Source organism: Paramisgurnus dabryanus, chromosome 22 (assembly GCF_030506205.2).
Source record: "Paramisgurnus dabryanus chromosome 22, PD_genome_1.1, whole genome shotgun sequence".
In the NCBI taxonomy this organism is placed as follows: domain Eukaryota; kingdom Metazoa; phylum Chordata; class Actinopteri; order Cypriniformes; family Cobitidae; genus Paramisgurnus; species Paramisgurnus dabryanus.
In genome coordinates this window covers 17,841,726-17,869,349 of record NC_133358.1, presented here as the reverse complement: position 1 = coordinate 17,869,349, position 27,624 = coordinate 17,841,726, and the positions used below count along the sequence as shown (strand labels likewise).

At 37.1% G+C, this 27,624-nt stretch overlaps 1 protein-coding gene across 3 annotated transcripts in view; it reads right to left on the bottom strand.

Annotated features, from left to right (window-relative positions):
• The window catches only part of neto1l (neuropilin (NRP) and tolloid (TLL)-like 1, like), a 111,175-nt gene that overhangs the window by 42,608 nt on the left and 40,943 nt on the right, over positions 1–27,624 (bottom strand). The window lies entirely within an intron of this gene.

Here is a 27,624-nt window from a genome sequence, read left to right as displayed (position 1 = left end):
TTGCCTCTATGAATGTGTGAAAAGTCTTTAAAAATGATGCAGAATTGAGTGGAACAGTGGAGTTGTATTAACCTTTGAAAAGCACCTCTTTAAAAAGTGAACCAAGCGGGAAGCATTCAATAAACTTTGATTAGGCTGCTCGCCTAGCAGTCTGTCTTTTACTCTCTCTGTCTCTCCTCTATGTTCATAAAAACAAAAATAAAGTCTAAAACTATTAAAAACGATTTCATTTTTCCAGGAAACGAATAAAGTACTTAACCTTTTACAAAATGGTGATTAAGACCTTAGAGACGGGTCAAATCACCATAGTTACAAAATGCAGAATATATTGTTTAATATTTGCTACGTTTTTATTATGCTACGTTTTATTATTATTTTTCTAACAAAAAAATTAAAATGCAATGGTAAAAACCTGTTAATTGGTTGTTAACTCTAAAAAAATCTTGACATATAAGATTAAAAACTGTAATTAACAAAACATGATATTTAGTTTTATAATGAAATAAAGTAAAATATATGGCTTCTGAAAGTAAAAGGTGCTAATTTCAATATATTTTATAGAAAAAAGTTACTAGTCACTGTAAAATGCACAGTGATAAACAGTTCAATAGTTTGCTCGCGCATTCAGATCTAAATGATTAATGGTAAACAAACTTGGCTTGCTGTCCTTGAAAGGAGCTCTGCAGCTGAGCTCTGAACCTTCAGAAAGAGCGAACCTGAGGCCGGGGCTCGAGCCCCAATATCAAATATCCACTTTGAAGCGGAGATCATTCACCAGCATAGAACTGTGCACGCTTCTTTTTAGTCTTATCATAAATAAAAATGCAGGCTAGTGGTTTCTGGAGAGAGAAATAATAAATAATATGCAAACTTCAGACGCTGCGTAGAAGAGAGGGCAGGACTTTAAACAGGTCATGTGTCTTTCCGGGACCTTGCAGATGCCGGCAAATCATGGCAGTGTGAATGGACAAAAAAATCAAACGATCCCGAAAAATTCCAGGATGCATTTTCTGTGTATTTTCCGAAATGTCTATGTGAAAAGGGCTATAGAGGAAGAAAGAGAGCAGTGAAGGAGGAGATGGGGAGGAGGAGGGATGCCAGAAAAATTGCAGCTGGACCCGAAGGCCTGAAGGCTGCCTTATACGCCCATAATGATGATTGACAGATCTGAATGTTTAGGCTCCCCTTGAACCTACGTTTAGAACAACAATTAAAAGGACGTTCCCACAATTCACGTAACTTTTCAAATTTGATGATATTTCATTTAAATTAATAAGTTTCCTCTTCTATTTTTGGTTACATTAGGAGGTTTTGGGTTACAATTTATTTTATGTTTACATGTTGTATAATAAATACTTTATAAAATCTTTATAAAAGTACAACTTTTGTGTGTCTGCTGCTTCAGTACACATCTGTACTTTATCATAACTATATCAAGATATCAAAAGCAGTAGTGTGCAATACAGAACTAACAGGTGGGCAGTTTATTACCCTCACACGTCTGTGATTAGAAACGCTTAAAATCAGTATGGCTGATATTTCACTCTGTGATCCCATTGTGAGCATTGATATTCACACTGTGGACATCAGTGATGACATTTAAAAACGTGACTCTCATTGAAGCCAATTTTGCATATAACACGCACACCCCCCCCCCCCCCACACACACTTGTTACTATTGGAGAAGGACAGTGAGAAACCGCAACAAGAAAGTAGATGAGTGAATGTCACTTAAAACGCTTAAAGGAATATTCCATTTTCTTAAAAGAAAAATCCAGATAAGTTACTCACCACCATGTCATCCAAAATGTTGATGTCTTTCTTTGTTCAGTCGAGAAGAAATTATGTTTTTTGAGGAAATTTTTCTCATTTTAATGGACTTTAATAGAGCCCCACAATTAACACTTAACTCAACACGTAACAGTTTTTTTCAACGGAGTTTCAAAAGACTATAAATGATCCCAAACGAGGCACAAGGGTCTTATCTAGCAAAACAATTGTCATTTTTGACAATAAAAATAACAATTATACACTTTTAAAGCACAACTTCTCGTCTAAATCCGGCCCAGCGCGACCTAACATAAATGCGTAGTGACGTAGGGAGGTCACGTGTTACATATATAAAATGCACATTTGCGGACCATTGTAAACAATAAACTGACACAAAGACATTAATTAGTATCATTCCACATACAACAACGTAGGAACGGTCCTCGTTCTCAACACTTGTAAACACTGGGGCGGAGTTTGGTGTTCATCCTCTGTGACCTCTTGACGTCATGACGTATTGCGTGGGGTCACGTTGGCGCATCACAACTGGATTTAAACGAGAAGTTGTGCTTTAAAAGTGTATATTTGTTATTTTTATTGTCAAAAATGACAATCATTTTGCTAGATAAGACCCTTATGACTCGTTTGGGATTGTTTATAGTCTTTTGAAACTCTGTTGAAAAAAACGTGTTGCGTGTTACGTGTTGAGTTAAGTGTTCATTGTTGGGCTCTATTAAAGTCTATTAAAATGAGAAAAATCCTGCAATGTTTTCCTCAAAAAACATAATTTCTTCTCGACTGAACAATGAAAGACATCAACATTTTGGATGACATGGTGGTGAGTAAATTATCTGGATTTTTCTTTTAAGAAAATTGACTATTCCTTTAAAATATATGACACAGGTTGAGTTATTTATTTCACACTTTGGCTCCTTTTGAAGCTTAAAGGGTTTTCTGGTTACTATGGAAGTCTTGGTCACCATCCACTCATATATTAACCAGAAACCTAAAACAACGATATATGGGTGAATAAATAATGGACACTTTTTTGATGAAATGTTCATTAAATATAAGCACCATCAACACATTACCTCATGAGTCTACACCATCTGCTACTTAGTATTGTAGTCAAGACCTAAACCGAAACCAAGTCATGACCAAGACCAAGACAGGCCGAGACCGAGACAAGACCAAGACTTTAAAGGGTCGAGACCGAGTCAAGACCAAGACTAAGACAGGCTGAGACCAAGTCAAGACCAAGACCATTGTAAGTCAAGGCATTAAAACACTTATGAGAAAATGTGGAATATGCATATGATTAGGCACTTCTTGTGTGTGTGTGTGTGTGTGTGTGTGTGTGTGTGTGTGTGTGTGTGTGTGTGTGTGTGTGTGTGTGTGTGTGTGTGTGTGTGTGTGTGTGTGTATGCCATCAGAGAAGTTGATAAAATAATCAAAGGCATTGCAGATATGTGGGAGTTTATCTTTGTCTATAAGCAAATAAAAGTGAACAAACACTAAAGAGCTAAAATCAACTTAACCATTTATTCTAAACTGTCTTTCCATGGCTTGCCATCCACTTAACACAATGCAGGTGTTTTTTAGTAATAAAACTAGAGAAATTGTAATTGGGAGAAACTTAAACAATGCTTAAACAATGCCAACATCATATGCCAAACCTGAATAAACTGCATAAAATTAATGATACAATTTTAGTTGTGGTCTTGACCGGTCTTGAAATAAAATTCTGAGTCCTCTTTGTCTGAGACCGAGACGAGACAGAGTAAAAATGTGGTCGATTCCAAGACGAGACCAAGACCTTTAAAAAGTGGATTTGAGACCGGTCTCGGTCTACAACACTACTGCTACTGTCTACAGTCTTTATAGTTTATAAAGGAATCAAATGTACATCACTGTTACCTTTAGCCTACAGGTGAGACCGACTGTTCTGAAAATATCAAAAATCCTGGTTTGTCTCTGTCATTTTAACCCTCCTATAAGCACTTATGTGGGTCACTGTGTATCCGTGTATTCAGCTGTCAAAGGACCACCATCACTATAATGACACATTCAATCTTTTTTGGAACATGGACATGGAAAAATTATACTGCGGGCTATGCAGCACTCAGATATTAAAGGGGTCATGTTCTTATTCATATTTTATCTGAAGTCTACTTATAATGTTAGTCAAGGTTTCGTGCAATAGAAACGATTATAATTTTATTTGACATGGCTACTGTCTGCACTCTTCTTACTGTCATTGCTAGCTTTAAGACTTCTATATAAATTTGTTCTTGTCTGATTGGCTAATTTCTGTGTACCTGTGTAGTATATTAGGAAGGGACGAGTCAAGCTAAGGGGATTCAAAAATTTCATTGCTTTGAAAATAGAGATCCTTGCTTAATATTTTATACATTACACATGCTACTCAAGATGTATTTGTGACAATTTGTGACATTGAAATGTATACATCATCTAAAATCTAAATAGATAAGCTTTCCATTGATGTATGGTTTGTTAGGATACAGTAGGACAATATTTGACCAAAATACAATTACTTGACAATCTGTAACTCCAGAGTGCAAAAAAAATCCAAATATTGAGAAAATTGCATTTAAAGTTCAAAGTCCAAATGAAGTCCTTACCAACAAATTTTACTAATGAAAAGTGTGTTTTAGCGCTCTCAACAGGTTTAATGCTGTAATGACCTTGTGAACTTAATGGGAAAATTGTACGTTTTTACCATAGACTGTAAAAAAAAGATGGATGTAATATCTGTGATGTCACCCATTGGTTTCTGAAAATCGTTTTTTGAAGCCAATAGTAGGCGGTGCCTGCCGTCACCACCTTAGCTGCACACCACTCCTGGATATGCGAAAATGGTAAAAAGGCGGGACGTGGGTAAAGCTGAGGTGGCTGGTTGCTGAAACCACGCCCGTCTAGCTCGACTCTATTGATGGCATTGGCTGTTTAACCGTCAGCTTAATATAATCTAAATGGATGAGTTACAAAATAATTCACCCTAGCTATACAGACCAAAAAAAAAAATTTGTACCAGGCTGTAAACATATTATTTTCTGCTGTAAAGTTGGGCATTTTAACAGAAGGATCTATGGGAATTGACTCCCTTTTGAAGCCAGCCTCAAGTGGCCAGTCGAAGAATTGCAGTTTAAATCACTTCTGTATAAAGACAGAGTGCAATGCGTCATAACCTGAAAACCACGCCCACCGGGGGGGGAACAATCCATCCGTCTCCATTGACTTTGTATTGCGAGAGGCTGCCTCCTTGTCATTTCGGGCTTATAACAAAAAGCAGAATAGTGCCCAAAAGCTGCTGTGCCAAAAAACCCAGAAAGAAGTTTTTATAAGACGTCAACCCCCAAAAAGAGAGAGAGAGAGAGAGAGGGAGAGAGAGAGAGGGGGAAGCTAATGATATTCACTTGCAGAATGAAGATGAGATGTCTGATCAAAGGAAGAAACAGTGTGGAAATAGGACCTGGGTTTTGCCATTTGCATTCAGAATGAGCCTCTCACTTCCACTCAGTGTCTTCAAACCGAATCCAGTCGCTCTGTTCACCTTTGAAAGCATGAATCCTCAAACAAGTAAAGATGTTTTGTATAGTGGTTCAGTTTGCATTAGGAATGGGACATTTCTGATATTTCAAAATACATCTCAACTGTATTTTACAGCTCTGTACTGTATTGATATTCTCTTCTCATACCATGAATCAATATTTCTGTTTTTTTCCATGAATATCTTCAAAAAAGTCTAAGAGGAGATGAAACTGCAGCTGTGTTAAGTTTATAACCTAGTACAATATATATTATACCGGAGGCAAGCAAAATCTACTACGTGAAAGAGAAAATAAGTGAGCAAAAATATCCCAGCTCGAATAATGTGCAATTAAAAGTATGGATGGGAATATTACCATTTGTGATTCAGATATTCTATCCCTGCTGACTTTCCCTCCCAAAAAAGAGGCATATAAATATAACGCATCCTTGTTTGGTTGTATCTATCACCTGTAGCTATCTTGCTCTCTTTCTCTATCAGTTCAATCAAGTGTATCTGCCACCTCCTATTTCTGTTTCAGCAAAAGATGTGGATCCTCTTAGCGAGCACTGAAAGGATGCTCGAGCAGAGGTCTGTTATCTGATCTCGGTTGTGTCTCATTCTTCCTGCTCTTCATCTGATAATCTTGTAAGAAGGAAACCTCCGACTCTGTTTACCCACCCACAGTGTTAGCGACACAAGCCGTGGCATTGCTCCCTGTGGACGGACCGCTCAAACAGTCTCCTGTCTGTTTTAATTTCCCTGCTTAAGATCTGGAGGCTAAACCAGGGACAGCTGTCAATCAATATGACAAAGAATGTGGCGGCTTCCTCATTAAGACATCCAAGATTTATGACCGTAGATCGGTTACAATATTAGCACTTCATGAATCAATAAGGTGTATGTGTATGTACTGTATCTGTGCTTAAGCCATGACTACTGTATTTGGTGGGAAGGTATGGAGGGAAAATTCAGAGTGGCAGGACGTTAATGAAACAATGACCTTCAGGTTAAGAGAGATGGTTGAGTTGGCTGATTTATGATTTGGATGTAGGATCACTTTAAGCGGTGAGATTCGTCAAACCCCTTGGGCACAGTCATGTGTAATACACCACTAAAAGTCACCTTATACACAATTCATACATGAAGAACAAAGCAAAAGACGTCTAAATGTGAAACATGAGATTAGAAATTACAATTTGCACTTTCTTTTGATTGACCTTTGGTATTTTTACATTCACCCCTGGTCATTCACGTCTGATTGGATTTATATCTTAGAAATAGCATTTAAAATACGCCTTAAAACTATGGATTATACCAGTAATACATGATAACAAAATTTTAAAGGCTTTTTCTTTTGTAAGTCACATTTAATAAAATGTTCTGCTAAATGTAAAATGTTAAACAATAATGCATACGCATCTCGTAAAAACAGGCTACTTAAAGTCATGCAACCTTTATGCGCAATGCAATGCGTGTGCAATACCTTTAAATGCAAAACATTTTACTTCTGTATAATATTTGATAAGAAATGTATGTTATGGCTTAATTTCATACATAATCAGGGTTCCCACACCTTAGTTAACTTCAAATTCAAGGACCTTTCAAGGACTTTCCAGGTCTAATACCCTCAAAATCAAGGACTAAATGTGGGGATACATTTCAAGTGAGAGCTCGTGTTACCTTTTAAGATACACTGTTACAGTTCCCTTTCGAGGGAACTTGCGCTGCGTCACTGCGGTGACACTTTGGGGACGCCTCCAAGGGTAAGTGTGTTTGAATATGTTTATCAAATTCAACCAATGGTGAGGCTTAACGACAAAGACAGGGTGACGCGAGAGCCAGGAAGTATATCGCTATCTGATATATTGCCAAAAACGGTGTTACAAAGACGCAGGAAGTATGGCAAGGGAAACGCAGCATCTCGTTCCCTTCTCAGGGAACAACACTTACATACGTAACCCGAGACATTTTCATGTGTCAAACACAACTATGCAAAAAAGCATTTTGGTATGAATCAACATTCGCATACAGAAGATATAAGCATTTAAAGCGAACAGTTTAGCATGTGTGCTTAAAATGTCTAGAATTTGTTATATTATCCTACTCTACACAGGGAATAATATGGATTTTTTTCCAGAAAACTTTGCATAAAATAGATTCAAGCACTTTCAATGACCTTTATCTATGTATGTATATTTTCAAAAACATCCCAGGGCCTTGAATTTTGTCCCCCAGATTTACAAACTTTCAAGGAAACCCTGAATTGGCTGCAAAAAGTAGACGCTAAATTCCACAAAGCCGCTAGACCGAATAAGTTTGTTAAAACAAAAATAGGTATTTGGCTATTGGGTAACATTTTTCAATAGCCTTCCTGGCCGCAGTGATGTCATTATAACATAAAAGCCATTTCGGAGGCGTAGCCAGTTTCAAGGTTAAATGAAGAGCTCAGATGCAAAACCATTTTCCATTAAAATCATTATCTCATATTTGACGAAGGTGGCGTTTAGAGGCTTTGCATCTGAGCTCCTCAAATGCAACATGAACTATATAAATCATTTACAACATAAACACAAATGAAAACCTAAATCCGTACAGTGCCACACTTTCTCATGTACTGTAAGTGCACCCACAGAATTACTGTGATTTACTAGGGAATTCTCACAGCCAACATAAATCCAGCACATTTTATTCACAGTTATAAAGCACTGTGAGAGGACAATATGAAGGGTGTTAATACTCTCACGACCTCTGTAAACAACGCCCTTTGTTTCCTAAGCATGCATAATCTTGCCAAGAAGAAGAGATATTACAGTATACAGTATATAGTACAGCATTTCTTGCCTCATTTGCATCTCTGAAAGCATGTGTATGCACAAAATACTTGCACAACCTTCCGCAGAACCTTCCATGTGCTTGTGCAAAGCATCGGTTTGTAAACCCTGGCTTAGACTATAATCTTTTGAAGCTTACAGTATTTACCCATAACAACCTAGAGAGGAGATTTATATTTCCTCAGACCCGGAAATTGTGTCTGCCAGCTGTGAGCTGCACAGGGAAGCGGTCTCATTAGGATACACGTGCACGCACATAAACGTAACACTCTGTCAACATAATGTCAAGATGCAGTCGATTGCTAACCAACATGTGTGTCCAATTTCAGTGGTTAGAAAACCTTGAGTGCATTAGCGCTGGATCGTTTGGTTAAGGGAAACTGACACGCAGGCTAATTGGCAGGCACCAAATCATATTTGTATACTCAAAAGAAAAATAAGTGCATGAATTGCTTTTCAATTTAGGTTGCTCATAATGCCACTTACAGGCATGAAAGCGCTGTGTGTGTTTTGGCATGCTTCAATAAGCCATTTTAAATGATTGAATTTTAAAACAGCTGCTAAGAAATAAAATACCCATAAGCCACATTTGCTTTTCATGGCTTTTAACCTACATTTAAAAAATCTACTTTTAAGCTGCTATGTCTGTGAAATCCACGCTAAAGTCTCATAATCTAATCTAAGCATCAAAGTTTGATTTGAATCAAAGATTTTATATTGATTTGAATCTTTAATATAACCTTACTCAGTCAAAGATGTCAAGGTTATATTTTCACAGAAGGTTTTTTTTTATTATGCAGGATGATTTTATGTAGAAAAAAGTTAAGCACTAGCATACTAGTAGATCAAAGAAATAAATCCAGTTAAAGGCGGGGTGCATGATTTTTGAGAAATGTTTTGGAAAAGAGAGTCTGGCCGAATTCCAAAACACACTTGTAGTCATCAGCAGTAAGGGGCGTATCTACTAACTGACATCATTGCCTGGGTTGCGTGGAGTATGTGTGGGACGGGTCTATCAAAAAAAGGTCCAGATTCTATTGGGGTAGGGGCGTGTTTGTTTTGGTGATTTCAAATGTCAACATTGGCTTTCAGAGATCATGCACCCCGCCTTTAATCAGCCTATCCCCAGTTAGAGGCGGCCACACAACCCCTTTGCTGTATCAGATTCATGCATCAATTCTTTATCAGTGCTGCCTGATGGGAGATGTTACAACCTGTAACACAAGTCCAAGCATGCATGTGTACACACACACAATCATATGGAAATTTGTATAGCACTCTTGGACATGCAGGACATGTTCATGGCATAATGGCAATAAGCTTATGTATGCAATGTATACACACACTATATTCTGCTGGGTTATTTTGAACCAAATGCTGGGTCAATACTGGACAGAACACATGTTGGGTTAACAAATAAACATACACTGGAACATGTGTTACGCCTGATATTTACAGAGCATTGGGTTAAAAATAACCCAGCTGAATGTAAAGTGCAAGATATTCATTTGTATTCAAGTAGCTCAGTTGGTACAGCACTTTGTTAACAGTGTTAATGTCATGGGTTTAATTCCCAGGGAACACACATACTGACAAAATATATAGCTGGAATACTGTGTAGGTCATTTTGGATAAATGCATCTGCAAAATGTGTAAATATAATAATGCAAAATTATATAAAATGCAATATGGTGCATGTTAAATGTGGATAATATACATTTTAATAATTGTGTAGTATGAGAGCTCTTACACCAACTCAGAAATAGAAAAAAAACATAAGATGAAAAAATTACGTCCATGCCTCTAAAACACTCTTTGTTCAATATCTTAACCAAAACACTTCGAAACTTTTCACAAATTCACAAGATATTCTGACAGTACAAGAAAAAGACCAAAAGCACAGATTGCTCAATCCTGTATAAACATGTAAAGTAGCTGTGTTACAATTAACCCCGTGTTAGTTTGAGCCCCGCTCACCCCTACACTTTTTATCAGTATGTGTTCCCTGGGTTCAAACCCATGACCTTTTCCACTTCTGTACCACACAGGAGCTATACATAAATTATTACGTGGATAGATGAATATGTTTCGTGTGTTTTATCTACACAGTGTTTAATGTGGTTTTAATGTTGAATTTAAACAATATTTCTTCAGGGAACTGTTTCCCACATCGCAACCTGCTCAACCTTTAATTTATAATATGACATGGCCTTCCATTTTCAGTTTGTCAAATAAACCGAAAGCAATATTAAACATGATTTTCAATATTTCATTTCATTCTTTGATCGAGCTCCAAGGGGCTGAATCCCTCAATTCTGCCATGTGAGGTTAACAATCAATTTTGCATCAAGCAGAAAACACTTTTCTGAATGCTGCAAGAATAAAAATGTGATTTGAGGCAAACAAGGTTGGACACAAAGAAAAACCAACAAAAAGGAAACAGCCTCTCTGAGATCCACCTGCCACTTTGATGGAGGGAGAGAGAGAGAGTGTGTGGGTGCTGTGTCCCAAACAGTCATTAGGAATGATATTTACTTCTGAGTTCATTAGAATTAAAGAGCCGTGCCAAGCTCTACTAGAGTGTCTCATTGGCTTACACTCACTGTTTGAATTGTGTGACATTTTTCGGTTAAGTACTGCATCGTTTTCTACCAAACTCACGCTTTCAAAGAAAACTAAATTACACGTTTCAGACACCATGTTTTTACAAAGTTATATAGTACATAACAATAAAACCGTGTGTAAACATCAAAAACCACTGAACACTTAATAAACCTCCTCGAAAAGTCTTTTTACCCCCTAAAAGAAACCCAAACAAAGCTTAATTCCACACCATAAAGTGATAGCTCACCCAAAAATAACAATTCTGTCAACATTTATTCACCCCCATGCCGTTCAAAACCTATATACGACTCCTTCTTTGTTCAACACAGAAGATATTTGAAAAAAGTCCCAGGGCCCTATTTTATCGATCTGAAACGCAAGTGGGAAGCGCAAAGCGCAAGTGACTTTGTGGGCGGATCTTGGGCGCTGTTGCTATTTTCCCAGTGGGAGAAATAACTCTTGCGCCTGGCGCAAATCAATAAGGGGTTGGTCTGAAGTAGGTTCATTATTCATTAGGGGTGTAACGGTACGCAAAAATCACGGTTCGGTGCGAACCCCGGTTTTGAAGCCACGGTTCGGTTCATTTTCGGTACAGTAAGGGAGAAATGCAAACATTAAACTGCAGGTTGTTTATTACTTTAAACTTTTTTTACAATTTGTTTACACTTTTTTAAACACTTTATTAAAGTATAAAATATATATAAAATGAAAAAATAATAAATAAAATACTACTGCAAAGTTATTTTTTACATTATTTTATAACAGAAGGTAACTCTTATCTTAACCTTCTCTTAAACTTTTTCTACTAAAACCTTGAACTAACAAATTCAATTCCTGAATACATTTATGAACTATTAGCCTACATTTTTGCCACTAAAAATTTTCTGTTTTGATTTATTTTTGATTGTTTAACTCACAGAATTGAATTGGCTATGTACCATCTCTGTATAAAAATAATATTACTGCTCTATGTGTAACTGCATAGCAAGCAACATGATGATATACTTATTATACACTCATTTTGAGATTAGTGAGCTGCATACATAGCCATCTTTGATCTTTTGCACGTTTCTCCTAATCTTTGCTTGTGTCATCAATGTAAGCTGTGACTTTACTTACGAACCCCTCCGCAGCTGAGTAACAGCTGAGTAAGCCCGGGTTACAGCTCTTCTCTGTCCCGACCAGCTGATCGCATTGTGACAATGATATGATTGACGTGATATGCAGATGAAAAATCTGATCACGCATTCCTTATTCTTGCTGTCACAGAAAGCGCGTCTCATGAATGCGTAGCAACGAAAGACGTGCATCCTCTCACGCACTTTTGAAAGAACAAAGCAGCGCGTTGACACGCGTTTAACATGCGCTTTTAGATACGACACGTAAACGTTTACATCAATAATCAAACGGATATACAACTAAGTAAATAAAAATCTTTCTGCGGGCCGAATTATGTTATATGTTTGACAGAAGACTTGCGCTGAACGCGGAGACTTCCGCCACTTAATATGTTCGTGCGGAAACGCACGTATTATGTTCCGCACAGGCGCACACAAAATACTTTCGGTGCACGTGCGCACCGTGCCGAAAGCCCTGAACCGAAACGGTCCGGTTCGAATACACGAACCGTTACACCCCTATTATTCATAGGTGTGGTTTGGGCGTAACGTCAAATAAACCAATCAGAACGTCATCCAACATTCCCTTTAAACGCAAGTGCGCAAGTTCCATGGTGGGTTGCTATTATTATGACGGATTTACCAGGCGCATGCCAGGAGCGGTTCACAGCCGAGGAGACCCACGTTCTTGTAAGAGCAGTCAAAGACAGAGAAGTTGTTTTGTATGGGGATAGGAGAAACCCGCCCAATTCAGCGTAGGTTAAACAGGTGTGAGAGGAAATAGTTTGTCTCATCAGCTGGCATCCCCAGGACGTTGCGGCGCAAGCGCTACAATGATGTCAGGAGACGGGGGAATCCCAAGCTTGCCAGCATAAATCGGGCACGCCGTGTAACGGGAGGTGGATCTGCCTCTATACAGGACCTGACGCCAGCAGAGGACATCGCTGTGTCCACCCTCACCGCCGAAAGGGTTTGGGGGCTTTGAAATCGGACCCAAGAAACGCAAGCAAGGTCCAACCCCAAAGTACACTTACAAATCAAGTTCATATACATTAAGGTTTCTTATGAAAACATTTAAATTATTATTTACATAAACGTAATACAGCCACACAACAAATATGAAAATATTTTAATCGTTATTTGCATGAGAATTTTTTAACGCAGCCACACAATAAATAAAAACTATCACCACAATGCTCACCACTATGATTCCCCTTATCTCATGTGTTAATATTTTTTATTGTAACAATTTATGATTTGCAAAAATAACTGTTGCATCTGTGTAGATTAGATAAGCAAAGTGTGTGTGCGCGTTGTGCACGCTATACATTATGGTCAAGCATGTGCCCTTAAAATAGCATAATGAACCACGCGCAACGCGCCACTGACTTTAGACTAGGTTTTTTTGGTCAGTGGCGCAATTGTTTTTTGAAACTGCAAAATAGCATCAGGGATGGTTTGCGCCGCAACACGCCTCTTTTTTTGCGCTGAACCGCCCAGGGAGCGCAAGTTCATTCCCTAGTTTGCCGACGTGTGTCTGTGGAGGGAAAAACCTGCTGTGCGCCGGTGAAAAATACGAATGATACTGACAAAGTCAATTGCGCTGGGTGCAAGATAGGGCCCTCAGTGTTTTTGGTCTACACTGTCAAAATAAAAAAAATAAAAACATCTGGGTTGGTAGCATTTCAAAAAGTTCTGCTTTCCACGGTGTTCATATTGGTACCTCAGAGGTAGGGTTGGAAATTGAATTTTGATTCCAATTCTGGAATTCAATCCATAAGAAAGGAATCAGATCCTTGTTATAAAATGACAATTTCCATTTCACTTAACGATTCCGGACCGCACGGTCACATGTTTACATTTGGTACCGAAATGTACCTTTGAAATACTAATATGTACATTATTTTTGAGGTACAAATATGCACTCTTTGGCACCAATTTGTACTTCTGAGTAAGGCTGGGCATCGTTTCAAGTTTATTGATTCTGATTCAAAATTCAATTCCGCTTATTGATTCCGATTCCAAACAATTCTCAGTTTCGATTCCAAAGAGGTGAAAACCAATAACAGTCAAGCCTTTATAGATCAAAAATAGACATTTTTAGACATAATTTTCACGTCATCTGCGAAGACCTGACCTAGCCATCTGTGGCAAAGCAAAGCATCTGTGGTTGGTTCATCGTATCGAATAAAAAAATGCACAGTTTGATACATTGAGCATCCCGATTTGTCGACTCTGCCGAGTGTTCTTCATAGTAGCCGCCGACAGTAGTGTGCCGGCACATGCTACACGTGAGACCCCTTTATCCTTGCTTTGTAAAGAAGGCTCACACAGGAAAAAACTGAGGAGTGTGACAGATCGATCACAACATTTATAGTGAAAGGGCTGCATGTATTTTTTGTTGTCGAGACACCATTATTAAGATAGGTGTTACGTTACGAGGGAAAATCATAAAAAAATCATTTTGAGCTTGCCTAGCCAAGTGTGTGTAAACGTTTTGTAGCTCCTAAAAAGGTTTTTATGTAGCCTCATTTATTTGTGTTCAGCTGTAAATAATGGCACAAAATAAATGTTTTTGATCTATAAAGGCTTGACTGTTATTGCTTTTCACCTCTTTGGATTTGAAACCAAGAATCATTAGAATCGGAATCAATAAGCGGAATCTAATTTGGAATCAATAAATATGAAACGATGCCCAACCCTACTCAGAGGTACAAATAGGTCCCAAAGAGTGCATATTTGTACCTCAAAATACTGTAGATATTATTATTTCAAAGGTACATATTGGTAGCAAATGTAAACATAATGGTACATATAAGGACCTTTATAAAGGGTACTACCCCACTAACAACTGGGGTACATGTTTTAGACCATTTTTCCTAACAGTGTATACAATGGATGTTAGTGGGGGCCAATGTTTGCTTACCAATTTTTTTAAATATATATTCTGGAGAAGAAAGCCATACAGGTTTAGAGCGACATGAAGATCAATCAATGATGAAAGAAATTCGATTTTTGGATGAACTATCAATTTAATTAGGAATAAACCATTATTCACTTCACCAGTACCTCTTTCTGCAACAGCCTCCTCTAAACCCTAACCCTTTACATTTCTTTTCAGGAAAAATTTTATGGACTGAATCTCTGAGTGACTTTCACCACATTAAAAGCACACACAGCCGAACTACATGCTCGGATTTTATTCTTTTATCTCACTGGGTCACAGCCTTATTGCTTTCAACAGAGTCCTCATCAGAAGAGAATAGATGCCCTCCCTGTCATTGATCAAGCCGTTAATTCAGCCGGAGAACTGCTGGAGGGTTCACTCTTTGGCATTCCTATTTCCTGGAGTGAAGCTGAGGACAAACATAATTCCTTAAACCAATCGATATCATCCATCCTTCACTGTGCTTGGCGATTGTTGGGAGTGAAACCCTGACGGGGCAGTTGTTCACACGCTGATGTTTTGTTTAAATAAATGCTTTCCAATACGTAGAATAAACACTGTTCACATTTTGCTATTTGTGCAATAAATCAACACTACGGTAGAGCTCTTTCATTACGGTAACATGCATATTATACATCTGAGACAAAGCTCAATCTCTAATATGATTTGGACGCAGAGGTAATTAGTACATAAGATTGCATTTTGAGACCAGATTCTTCAGTTTTAGATTCGCAACCAAATATTGCAACACACTATTGAGTATTTATATTTCCAGCGCACACAGCATTTTGTTGATAGAGGAAGACCTCATCAGAGTTTAACAACACACAAAATGAATGTTAAAAATAATGCAAAGTTTGAATAAATAAGACGCTGTAAAAAAAATTCCAAGATTTCTATTGTTCAGTATTTGTACATATAAAGGTACCAGAATCCCTTTACCACCTCACATCTCCGATGTTTGCAGACTGATGTGTGAAAGTTAAAATGGACTTGATTAATTGAGTGTTTGTGTAAGAGGTTTTAAGATGCTCTGGATAAGTGCCGTGCTTGGCTCTGATAAACAAAAAGCTTTTCTCCGAGAGTATATGTTTGTTTCAGACTGAAAGGGAACTGCCTAGCTTACTTAACTCTGGACTGCTGATGGGCATACGTGGTGGATCCTTTCACAGAGCTTGACACAGTCAAATGTTTTCATGAGTTCAGAATATAAAAGGCAACCATATGCCTTATATATATTAGAACGACTCTATCGACCCAAACAACTCCAAAAAGTGTTAAGAGAGCGCTTTACTTCCTGTTTTCTTCAAAACCATTGCATTCTAATGATGAAAGCGTGCTCGAGCACTGATCGATAAAAGTACAATGTGAGTTCAAGCTTGTGAGGAAGTGGGGACAATCATGCTCGGGCACAGTTCAGTAAGGTATATACGGTTTTAGCAGTAACAACATAAACAAAACGGCTTTCGAAGAACAAATGTAACTTCTGGTAAACTCCGCTAAGAATCAATAACAACAAAGTCCTTTTAGAGTAGTTTATTTCTGATAACAACCAAAATAAACAACAAGTAGATTACCTTAGTTTAATTTATAGCTCAAGCATTTTAAAAACTACACTTAGCTAACGGTACTGTGTAAAATGTGTACTATATAATGTATTCAATGTTAACTACAGATCGGCTGCCAAACCTCCCATTAAATAGCCGTAATCCATGATCGCCGTCTCTCCTCGTATTTAAAAACCCAATTAATTTGTTATTTTCGATGAGGTTTTTGTTTCATAGTTCAGTTTAGCAATATCATTAAACAAACAGAGTCACCGCACATGTGTCGGATGAAACGTCTATAATATGAGCACGCCCAAAAAAATATGACCCTACTTGTGAAAACCCATAAAGTCGTTTTTTGGGATTAATTGTTGTCTACATAAAATCATACTACATTATGTAAAGGAGCTTCTGTGAAAATATAACCGTGACACCTTAAATATTGAATGAGTGACTTCCTGACTACTTTGATGCTCCTAATCTTATAATTTGATTATAAGACTTTAGTCTGGATTTCACAGACAGGGTCACAATGTTTATTTTTTGGATGAAGTATCCCTATATATATATATAAAAAATAATTGGCGACGGGCCGTTGAATTATTATAAAAATAATGCACACCCGAGGTGGTGGTGATGCCACCACAATATAATGCAAAGTGTCCGTTACACCTCAGGTGTGCATTATTTTTCAATAATTCAATGACCCGGAGTCTATTCCGCTTATACTAGCACACGTCAAGACATCGATCACATGATATATTAAAGGGATTCATTCGGCTATTGTCAGTAGGACTATTCTTCTGCGTCTCATCCATTTTGCTTGTTCCAAAACGTCATTTTAAAGCTAGCAATGGAGGCTTGAGCCGTTGCTAGCATTATAATACAGTTATTAATGAAGTTATTATAAAGAGAGCGACAGAGACACCGAGAGAGAAAGAAAGAAAGAAAGAAAGAAAGAAAGAAAGAAAGAAAGAAAGAAAGAAAGAGAGAGCGAGCGAGAGAGATTGTGTGAAAGAGGTTACCTCTGGGCGTCTCTAAACAGTGCTGTTATTGCCTCAGAAAATCGTCTTTCATGATGGTTGTGTTAGTCCGTTATTACATTTAACTATGCGAAGTGATATGGAACTGTAATGCGGTCAAGAGAGCTGCCTGGAACTACGTTCGCTGTGCGTTTCCTAGAAAATAATTGCACACCTTAGAACGTTCATAGGCCAATCAGATTCAAGCATTCTACGGATAGTATATTTATATTTTGTAGTACAATGCTACATTTCATAATTTTGTCTTTTCTGTTTACTTCGGTTTTTATGTCTCTACTGTTTTCTCTAAAACTAAATTCCTGTGAAGCTGCATTGCAACAATGCAAAACCGTGAAAAACGTTACAGAAATAACTTTCAAGTGAACTGAATTAGGGGTCTGAAAGCAGAGCTTGTGTTTAGACAGATTTACAATAAGCGTGTACAAAACAAATCTGTGCTGAACGTCTGTTTTCCTCAGTGGCAATTTTATGGGTGAATATTAAGAGTCCATCAATCTTTTTCTGAGGGTTCTGAATTCTGTAGCAATACAAAACTAAGTGTTTTGACTGATCACAGCAGACACAGCCTCTTTATTCAACCAAAGCAATGGAAAACATTATTTAGCCACAGTGTAAAGTCATGTATTCAGTTGTCACCCGGTCTGTGAAAACCTGGTTAAAGTGCAGGTAATTTTTTATATAAAATCATCCTACATGCTGTGAAAATATATCCTTGATATTTTTCATTTTTACTGAGTAAGGTTATGTCAAAGATTAGAAATGAATGTGAAATCAATGATTGAAATCATTTTTGATGCTCCTAATCTCATCATTAGATTATTAGCCTTTTGAGACTTACGCCTGGATTTCACAGACAGGGTCGCATTTGCTCTCATCTTGTACGTCTGATGTTCAAGAATCTTTGCAGTCTGTTCATAAAATGTAAATGAACAATCATCTCTGCTCTGTTCGACTCCGTTCAGCAATCAAGAAACCACACATTCTTCAGCTCAATCTTTAGTCGTGCCCCTCCTACTGAGCCATCGGTTTCTGACTGATATCTGACTGGCGACTACACACTAGTTTACACTACACTTTAGTTTACACTAAAAAAAATCCATTGACTTCAATGTAAAGCAGAAAAGGGTTTGCAAAACACACCTTAACATAGACATCGATTAACCAAGAATTTCCCACAGCAGGGTTTGGTTGTGATCTGATTTGCTAGGATATTATTTAGCTTCCTAATGACACATAAAATGGACTCTTCATATTCCTGTCCATAAAAGCTTCCTTTATATTGTAAGCACCGTAGGCCTTCCCTTCGTGTTTAATAATTCCTTCTGCAAAAAAATCTAAGCCAAATTAGCTAATTCAGATCTGAATATCCCTACCATTAAACCAGTGCTTGGTTTAAATGCTCTGCATCTTTGTTTGAAAGACAGAGATTATACTGTTCATGGTTATTTGCAAAACTGATGAAAAGAGCTCTTTCCTATTCAATCGATTCTGATTAGAATGCCGCAGAGAGGTATTTTTGAAATCTGCTTCAGCGAATTAGACAAACCAGAACACTGAGCTATATACCGTTTTACAAACAATCTTAAAAATAAAGGTTCATAAAATGATCTGTATGGTTGCATCAGAACATTTAACATCAACAGAACCTTTTTTAATGGATAAAGCTTCTTCAGACAGGTTTTTAGCGGCTAACTAGTGATGAGATTGCAATTTGCAACCAACAGTGTTTCCCATACATAGGCTCTACTTGGGCACTTCGCCAAGGTAAATTTCGACCCGCCCATGAAAAAAAAATCACTTTACGAATTTCCGTATTTTCTGAACTCGACTGGATGACCCGTGTTTTGCTGATAGTGAGAGAGAGAGAGAGAGAGAGAGAGAGAGAGAGAAAGAGAGAGAGAGAGAGAGGTGGGGGTCGGGTGACCGTGAAGATGATGTACGCGTCATAAACTCATCATCCAGAATGGCAAACTGGATCAACTGCTGCACATACGGAGCAGCCAGTGAACTACACTGCGACCAAAATGGTCGCATATGCTTATAGCATCCAAGTTGGCTTCATTTTGCATGCAAGCACGTTGTGTCTCTCCCGTTGAGTGTCCGTTCACGTGCTCTCTGTTTCTCAATGAATTTGGGTGCGACGCGAAGCAACCTCAGTGTCACATTGTATCCTTTCATGTTTCTGAACTTGAGCAGAGTTTTACCATTAGAGGTCTTTTTTCACTGAGGACACGGGACCCGTACGGTTCCGGGTTTATATTTTAAATGGTCAGTCGGGTCCGGGTCGGTCCTAGTTCATTACTTCGGGTCCCAAGTCTGATTAATATTGTGTGTAAAACCCGAGTCCATCGGAGAACGGCCGCGAGCGCTACCGCGCTCAAGCTCGAGTGTTTCAGACCACGCGCCGCTTCATTTTCTTTATCCCATTTTTTTATAATCTTATTATTTATAGACCACATATCTTTACTAAAATCTGAACAGTTTGCACAGAGATTGTAGCAAAAAGCAGTGCTTATACTGAACGAGCAAAGCTCTAGCTGACTCAGGATATAAAAAACGCAAAGCTGTAATGTAAAGTCTGTCATCGGGACAGCAAGTAGACTTTTAAATCTGAAATAATGAGTGGATTAAGCTTTTTTTAATCGGCAAAAGAGTAATAGAAAGCAGAAGCAGTAAAAGTGCCTATCTAATAGAAATTATTAACATTATAATATCAGTCACATTTATAATCTATAGACCTGTACTGTCTATTAATAGGCTATATACATAGTATTGTATATATTGAGTTTGATAAAAGGGGTCATCAAATTACTTCATATATCAGTGCAAAAACAGAAAGTGTTTTCGTGGTGCTTTGACAAACAGTGTCAGCTTTGTTTATGGCAAAGAAAGTTTGGGGTGGTTAGATTAATGAACTATAATGTGAAATTAATATTAATGTTTAATAAATCAAAGTATTGTGTTGTGTCACACATTATTAGTTCTTTGTCACATGTATAGTAGACCATTTTTTGTCGATGGATAATGATTGCCCTTTTCACCAGCTACCACCACAAGTAAATTTCAGATCTATGGGAAACACTGACCAACCTTAATTTCGAAACGCAATGAGAAGCTACGGTAGCTGCCACAGGACAAACATGTCATATGAGACAACATAGAGACCAAACGCACTCTCAGTTTGTCCGTTTAGGGCTACTGTAGAAACATGGCGGTGACTTAAGTATATAAGGTAATAAAAACAAGAGAGGTTATTATGTAGGGCTCTATCTTGCACCCGGCGCAATGCCCGACGCAAGTGTCTTTTGCTAGTTTCCACCCTGCGCAATTATCATTTTCACGTTTAGCGCCACGTTGTTTAAATAGCAAATGCATTTGCGCCCCCTGTGCGCCCATGGTCTGAAAACGAGGTGTGTTCAGGCGCATTTTGAGGCAACTAAAATAGACTACGCCATTGACCAACAAAAACCTGGTCTAAAGTCTAAAGTCAATGGCGCAATTTTTTTTTTTTTTTGTTATTTAAAGAGCGCATTAGTAATATGCGCCTAAACGGGACGACAACGCGGGTTTGCTTAACACATACATGAATGCACAGCAGCACAAAAACTCTTTTAAATATGAAAGATTAAAGGATTGAATGTAAAAGATTATTATTGAGTCTCTTGGACATAAATTAGGACTAATTATGAGACGTTAAAAGACAAAAAGAGCTGCTTCACCTGTAGCCTGGTAAGTAAATAAATGTTTTGATTTAAACAAATGCATCTGTTTTTAAAAGTTTTTTTTTTAAATGCTACCTCACGGATTTATTGTATATGATGACTCTGTACCTGTGGATATGGTGGGATGAGAAATTTTTTTAAGTAATGCTTAAAAAAAACTGACGCTGTCCAAGTGCTGAAACATGCAGAGAGCCGTTTGTAAATTCTTTATCTCCTGTTTGTTACAAATAAAGTATTTTAAAGTACAAACCTTATCTTACATGCTTGTAAATTATTTTTTGATGATATTGGATAGCCATACATTTAAAGCAATTACAAGCCTGCTTTTTAATTAATCTTTAACATTAATCTTAAACTGGGGATCTTCTTCCTCCGCTTAGTTTTTCAGTTTACAAAGTCCATCATCTAAATAGGGATTAGACATAGTGCCAGCTTTTAAAGGGGATGAGAGCTGAGACCTCATTGGTTTATTGCACTTTACGCCCAAAACACACCCATTACTCATTAAAAAAAAGGACCAACCCTTTTCGACCATGCGCTCAGCGCACAAACCATTTTTCCTGGGTGGGTTCGGACACGCCCATTTAGACGTTGCTCTGTGCACTTTAGACAATGCACTTAGATCGGTAAAATAGGGCCCGTAAAGTCTTTATACACCACTGATAATTTAGATATTATATTGCATTTCTGTCAAGAGATCCTTCTAAAAGTTATGCATTGCACATTTATAAGGTAAGACATAAATGGTTCTTTTAAGAGTATTTAACCTCAAAGTATCTCAGAGACCCTAAAATGGTTCGGCTGTGGCATAGCTGTAAAGAACCCTTTAAGAACCTTCAATTTTAAAAGCTGATGCTTTAATGCATAGCTATTAACAATGCATTACAAGGTGCACCTTTTTCTTAATGTGTGTAAAAAAGCATGGGTTTGAACCCATGACCGTTTGCACAGCTAAACAAAGCAAGGCTCTACCACAGAACAAGAATTTCTATTCTTCTTTTCTCTTTGTCCACTCTCCAACTCTAATCAAAACACTTCATCTTACCCAGTTTAGCAAGTCAATGCATGTGAATTGAGTAACGGTTCATCAAACTGCTCCTGATAAGATCCCCTCATGCAACAAATGAATTAACCACTGGCTTTAATTTGGCACATGGCACACTGGAGATGATGCGCATTCCCAAGGTCTTCGAGGAATCGCATTACCCGGCAAAAATAAGGCAATCCCTATTAAACAAACATCAGCGCAAATAACAAAAAAGACTGCAGAGGTTCAGCGAAATTTTTGAAAAGGCGTCTTTTGAAATCCCACGAGTTACAACAAACAGCCCAATTATGTTTCACTGAATCTACTGTCAAAATAAATAAAGTGCTTCACTACAATACAAGCCTATATAAAAGCGGACTCTGATTTTATAGCCATCTGAATTCAACCAAAACACAATTACACGCTACACTCCCCCGTCTCTGAGCAGAATGTCAGCTTATGTTTTTCTTTTCAAATTATTTGATGAAGCTCAGTAAATGGTGTAATGGACCGTGACCAGGTGCTGTGGTGCTGTTCGTCATTAAATAATGCAACCTTAGCGCTTTTTAATACAACCTCCCGTGACCTGCCTCAGAAATTGTCATTATAAATAAATTTACAAAATAAAAGAGGTAAAGCAAATAAAACACAATATGATTTACAAGTATACAAAAATTATAATTGATTTATAAATTGACGTTTCTGGAATAATATCATGGAATTAAATGTTTTATTAAACACTTAAAGCCTAAACCTTAAAAAACTAAGGACAATAATAGGTTAATAGAAATTTTTTATGCTTGTCTGTTGCCAGGGAAGATAAGACCTGACCAAAGAAAAGACAAAAAAAAGTGTCAGTCTGGAGGTACAGATTTCATTTACTGTGCAAGAAGTGGAGTTTGTCTATGATAAAGTCATAGAGTTTTAAGCCACGAGAGAGCAGGTGGACAATTTTCACTTGTGGCTGACTTAGACGGACTACATATGGATATGCGAATGAATGATATCTGCCACAATGATTTAGACAAACACGTTTACATACAGTAAGCATGCAATGCATTTCTTTGTCTATTTTTTTTTTAACTACATACTAAATCCACTCAATCCTCAAAAACGTCATGCTGTACGTGCTTCTACTTAGCATTCTTAAGATTAGCCACTATTTTACCAATCATTAAGTTCAAATGCTCAGATGATTGAAGAAACTTGTGAAAAACAATAACTTTCTGAATTTGGTGTTGAAGATAATCCACTATTTAGAAAGAGAAGATGAGTTCTGTTCTCACAGCCTTTTCAGATGGTGCCGATCAAAAGTTCAATGCACCAGGCTTGGTGCAGGTCTTCTCATCTGGAAAGTCTGATTTAGATCAAAAGAATGTCTTTCGCACACACCCCATCTAACTGTGGACTGCAGAGACGTTTATTGATAAACTCAGCTTCAGCTGACGTCAGGAAGAGAATTCATGGCCGAGTACGGTCAATGCAGTGCTGCATGGAAAATAAGTCAGTTGCATTCTGTAGAAACTGTGAAAAAGCACCGTCCCCCGAGTGCTGTTTCTTTAGAAGACACATTTACTTTCTGATGTGTGTGTGGACTGCAAGATGATTTCAAGGTCTCTCTGAAGAAAATGTAACAATGATGTGCACACTACACATATTTATAGTATGAAAGAGTGAGATTTTTCATTTGTGTTAACATGGATAGATACAGTACAAAATAGCTTCAGTTTATGAAGTGTGCAAGCAATGAAGAGCATGGATGCGTTATATTATTCTGATGCTCAGGTGGTAGTATGGAGGGTTATTATTTTTACTCTAGAGAGAAATGTACTGGACAAACATTTGGAAACAACCCTAAACACAAGAAGAATCTTCAACATTTTCCTAAAACATAAAGACTACAGAAACAGTACAGTATATGCAAATTTTATTTAAAGCTTCTTTTTTTTCCATGATCTCTGAAAGTTTAGTTGATATTTGAAATCACCTAAACAAACACGCCCCTACCCCAATAAAATCTGGACCTTCTTTTTATAGACCCGCCCCACACATACGCAACTCAAGAAAAGATGTTGGTTAGTAGACACACCCCTTACTGCTGATTGGCTACAAGTGTGTTTTGGTGGTCGGCCCGACTCCCTTTTCCAAAGTGTTTTTTTTTTTTAGATCATGCACCCCGCCTTTAATAGTACAATAGCATATAGATTCATGGACTAACAGGGCTTTTCCATCAGATAGTAGGGCCCAGTTCAGTACAGCTCGCTTTTGGGGGTTTCACTGTGCACAGTACTTAGTACCCCATACTTTTTAGTACCACCTCGGTGAGGTTCCAAGGGAGTTGTACTCATACTAAAACATGACATGTAACACTGCAGATTACTGATGTCAATGCTAAATGCAAGATTAGCCTTTCTATGTAAGATTGAAAGGCATGTATAATTTAATATGATGCCTGCTTTTTTATCATATTAATGTACTAAATGTTCAATAGTCGAAGAAAAAATAGATTTCATATCTATTATTTTCTTTTCTTTAACAATAATAATAATTGCTTAGCAATGCAACGTCGTAAAACAAATAAATAAATGTAATATAAATAAATGTAATAATAATAATAATAATAATATTAATAATAATAATGGTAATAATAAAAATAAGAAAATAAGAATAAAAAGAATAAGAAAATAATATTTATAATTGTGCTGCCCAAAGATGAATCACGATTAATCGCATACAAAATAAAAGTAATTTTTTGCATAATATATGTGTGCGCGCTGTGTGTAATTATTATGTATATTTAAACACAAACATACGTGTATACACTTCAGACTTTTATATGTATATATATAAAAATATAATTAATAGTGCTTTAAAGTGCTCACTCATACTCACTCACTCACTCACTTCACTCACTAATTATTATGTATATTTAAACACACACACATACATATATACATTTCAGAACATTTTTATTTATATATCCATTTTTATTGTTAATATAGAATATATAGACGGTTTTCGGACGCACGTTCGCTGACGCAATACACGTCTGGATCCGAACTTTATTTACGGTTTCGTTTTTTTAATGGTCTGACTAGTTGCTAAACTGATCTCTTGAACAAATGCCTCGTCGAAAATAACAAATGTTTTGGTTTCCTAGGTAATATGTGTTGTTTTTTTGCTTGTAATATAAATAAACTTTATTGTTATTTATTCTTAGCGGAGTTTACCGGAAGTTACGTGCAGACCACGACAGCCGCTTGTTTATGTTGTTACTGCTGAAACCGTCTATAAAAATATAAGTAAATATATATATATATATATATATATATATATTCACACACACAAATGTAAATGTTTCTTAAAAACATACATGAATGTGTGAGTATTTATATATACATAATAATTACACACAGCGCACACTCGTATATGACGAAAAAAATCACTTTTATTTTGTATGCGATTAATCGCGATTAATCTTTTCCCAGCACTAATAATTAAATATATATGCACATGTAAATGTTTCTTAGAATGTGTGTGTATTTATATATATACATAATAATTACACACAGCACACACTTGTATATTATGTTACAAATCACTTTTATTTTGTATGCGATTAATCGCGATTAATCTTTTTCCAGTACTAACAACATTTTCTTAATATGCTTAAATATATTTGTCTATACAAAAGTATGAATTCATAAACAACATTGATTTCAAAGCGCTTCTTTGACATCTATTGATTTTCTATGCTTGAATGAAGGGCTGATTAGAGTTTTAGAAAAATATAGTGACATAAAAAAGATGAGAGACAAGATAAGAGATAAAAGACTATAAAAAATAGAAACCAACAAGATATCAGTCTCATTCATATCACATTTCTCTGTGGTGTCTTCTCTTATCATCTCATCATTATAGATGGCAGAATGTCTCATGTTGAGTGCCTGACACATCAGAAGCGTTCCCTCCTTCCTCAGCAAATACCATAATGAGTGCAGAAAGTCATTTCATTGGCACGTATAGACATTGGATTTCCTCAGGCCATGCGTAACTAATAGCTGTTTCATGTGTGCGCCCATTTTGTAAGTGCGCCCATCTTCCCATCCACTGAAATTAAAGCTATTATTTGAAAATTCGTTCTCCTATCCCATCATAAGGGGAAGGAAGCTATAAGTAAACCATTTGTAGGTCATTTCCACAAAATGGCCCCATGGAACTTTTAAAACATTGCCGTGACCTTTTTCTTCACAACAAGGCAAATATGGCTCAAGCAATGGTGTGAGTTAGAGGCGCTAACTTTGTTGGCTGACCACTGAATGAGAGGACAGTTTGGGCAAACATGTGTAAAAAAATTGGTTTGTTCAGAAATTACACAACATTGCTTTAAAGATGCAATTTGTATAATTCTCGCCGCTAGAGGGCGCCAGATCAAATCAATAACGATGACGTAGATTAATGACGCTCTGAAGTAGTGTAGACTGATGGGATTTGTTGTCTTTAACTCAAACGCTGATGGCCATCAATCAGATGGGAACGAGAAATCATGTTACACATGAGGTAAAGTAATCAAGTTTTATCAATGTTGTGTTTGATGACATCGTTTTTTTTCATTACTTAAGGTTTCATGTAATGTTTCAAATGCAATTGTTAGTCATAGATGTTACAGTATTAGTCCAGTACGATGGTTTGTTAACACAGCACAGAATTAAGTGTTCAGATGAACAAATTTACCATAAAAAAGCGGGTGGCCCGACAGACGCTATTACTTCCCCATTTGTCCACGACACTGTTGTCATGTGGTCTTTACGTCAGTAAAGGCGGTAACAAAGGGTAACGTGGATATTAACATGTCACTGTTTAGGGCAGCAATATTTACAAGTAGTTGAAAACATTATAGATATTGTTAGTAATCAGCTGGACAAAATATATAACAATGGACTAGTGGTTTTTGGATATTTTACTGCAAATATCTTACAAATTGTACCTTTATGCTGTCCGTCAATAGGATATATGAATCTAAATTTGTGGCACAGCGATAGAGAAAGAGAAAGGAGCCAAGTTGCACGACAGCCAATCAGTCTAAAATCATTTGAAATGCCCGAATAGCATCCATAATTAAATCATTATAAGCAGTGAGCTCTTATTTATACAGATTTTCACAAATTACATCAATTATCACATTTAAGCCCTACTGAGATTGAAAATCATATGCAAAACCAAATTTAAGGCTTTTATCAGACAAAAGAACAGCCATAAAAAGATATTTGACCTTTTTTGGATACTTTGGATAACAAGATAGTGGAGAGCAATGGGAAGGGAATCAACTAATTTTCTTTTTCAATTATTGTTTGTGTGTGGCTTTGTTTAAGAAGTTTTTAAAATACTTTATTTCCAGAGAAAATGTCTTTAACTGCTTTCATGTATAGCTGAACTAATAGCTTCCAACACCAAGATCACAG